We start from the raw sequence: 2,500 nt of genomic DNA, 5'->3' as shown, positions 1-2,500 counted from the left end.
TTGGGCGAGCTGATCCCGCATCAAGTCGACGGGTCTAGGCATTCTTGGGCGCAGATCCCGCATCGTCTCGTCGCGTCTGGGCGCAAACACGTCGCGTCTCGTTGCGTCTTCAGAAGTCGTCGCTAACAGCACCTTTGGTTGCCACTGGTGGTTAGGCTGGTTGGTTGCGCAAACCCTATAGGAGGGTGGCATGCTGGTGGGCGTTTTTGCCCGGATAGGCACTAGAATGTGCAGATTTTGGGCGTTTTTGCCTGGATAGGCTAAGGAATGGGCATGCTTTGGGCGTTTTTGCCCGGATAGGCACCGGAATGCTTGGCCTTGGCTTGTCCTAGCAAGGCATTGCTGGGTTGGGCTCCCTTGGCCTTTTGGGCGCCTTGGACGATGTCTTGCGAAGACCATGGGCACAAGGCCATGGCATATGGTGAGGAAAGGACCACGGTTGCCAAGGTTAGGCACCGGAATGCTTGGCCTTGGCTTGCCCTAGCAGGGCATTGCTGGGTTGGGCTCCCTTGGCCTTTTGGGCGCCTTGGACGATGTCTTGCGAAGACCATGGGCACAAGGCCATGGCATATGGTGAGGAAAGGACCACGGTTGCCAAGGTTAGGCACCGGAATGCTTGGCCTTGGCTTGCCAAAGCAGGGCATTGCTGGGTTGGGCTCCCTTGGCCTTCCGGGCGCCTTGGACACTGTCTTGGGAAGACCATGGGCACAAGGCCATGGCATATGGTGGGGAATGGACCACGGTTGCCAAGGCTAGGCATATAGAGAGGAATCGCATTTTTGCCCGGATAGGCACCGGAATGCTTGGCCTTGGCTTGCCATAGCAGGGCATTGCTGGGTTGGGCTCCCTTGGCCTTCCGGGGGCCTTGGACGCTGTCTTGGGAAGACCATGGGCACAAGGCCATGGCATATAGTGAGGAATGGACCACGGTTGGCAAGGCTAGGCATATAGAGAGGAATGGACCACGGTTGCCAAGGTTGCGCAAGTTTTGGGCATTTTTTGCCCGGATATGCCCAAGTATGCCCCGATAGGCCCGTTACGCCCCGGTATGAACGCGTATGCCCGGATAGACTCGGTATGCCTTGGGATACATGCGTATGCCCCGATAGGCTTGGTACGCCCCGATATGCGCACGTGTGCCCCAGTAGGGCTCGGTATGCCCCGGTATGTACGCGTGTGCCCCGATAGGCCCGGTATGCCCCGATATGCACACGTGTGCCCCAATAGGGGTCGGTATGCCCCGGTAGGTACGCGTGTGCCCCGTAATGCACGTTTCGCAGATCTCCCCGCATGTCCCGCCCCTATATGTAATACTTACTTACTTACTTACTTTCTTTCTTGCTTGCTTGCTTGCTTGCAATGGTTGGGAGTGCCCGGCATGCCCCGCTGCAGAGACCAAGGGCGCAATGACTTGGCACCGCGGATGCCGGGACTCCGGCACTTCCCGTGGCACTGATGGTTGGTTCCAAAGACAAAAGGCCGTGCAAGGCCACCGCACCGCGGATGATTTTGCTCGTGCTGGCGCCGTTGTGTGGCCAAAGAACATGCGCGAATGCTCGTGTCGGAAGGGTTGGTGTCCTGGCCCCGCGGGTGTCACGAATGCTCGGTTGCGAAGACCATGGGACCAGAGCCATGGCACGTCGGATGATGGCTCCAGCTGGCGCCCCGGCACTTTCTGTGGCATTGATGCTCGGTTTCAAAGACAAACGAGCGCAGGGCCAGGGGACCGCGGATGACTGCTCGTGCTGGCCCCGTTGGGCGGCATTGATGGTCGGTTGCAAAGAAAATGCGCGATTGCTCGTGTCGGGGCCTGGCAAGCCAAGGCCAAGCGAGCCATGGCAACGCGGATGATGGCTCCAGCTGGCGCCCCGGCACTTTCTGTGGCATTGATGCTCGGTTTCGAAGACAAACGTGCGCAGGGCCAGGGGACCGCGGAGGACTGCTCGTGCTGGCCCCGTTGGGCGGCATTGATGGTGTGTTGCAGAGAGCATGTGCGATTGCAAGTGTCGGCCGGGTTTGGGTTCCCTTGGGCTTTCGGGTGCCTTGGACGCTGTCTTGCGAAGACCATGGGCACAAGGCCCCGTCCTGGCCCCTTGTTCGATTCGCTCTCGTCTTGCGCTTGCTTCCAAGGTCCTCCATGACCTTCCCCATGGCCTTGCTAGATCCCCCCCATGACGCATGACCTCTGTCCGTTGATTGGTTTTGAGTGCACACCATGCCCGGCTTGGCACCGTGTTGTCGCGTGAGTGGCATTTGGATCGTGCATGCTGGTGGGCTACCTGCCAATGCGCACAAGCCTTGCACACTAGCCTTGCGCACGAGCCTTGCACAAAAGCCTTGGACACAAGCCTTGCGCACAAGCCATGCGCACAAGCCTTGGACGCTAGCCTTGCACACAAGCCATGCATACAAGCCTTGCTCACAAGCCTTGGGCACTGGCCCATCGCAGTAGCCTTGCACACAAGCCTTGCGCACTAGCTTTGGGCACGAGCCTTGCGCA

Source organism: Tasmannia lanceolata, unplaced genomic scaffold (assembly GCF_043159265.1).
Source record: "Tasmannia lanceolata isolate RefF3 unplaced genomic scaffold, GAP_Taslan_0.1 ptg000053l, whole genome shotgun sequence".
NCBI lineage: Eukaryota > Viridiplantae > Streptophyta > Magnoliopsida > Canellales > Winteraceae > Tasmannia > Tasmannia lanceolata.
The sequence above is the reverse complement of the archived record's forward strand: the minus strand, read 5'-3'. Positions refer to the sequence as shown.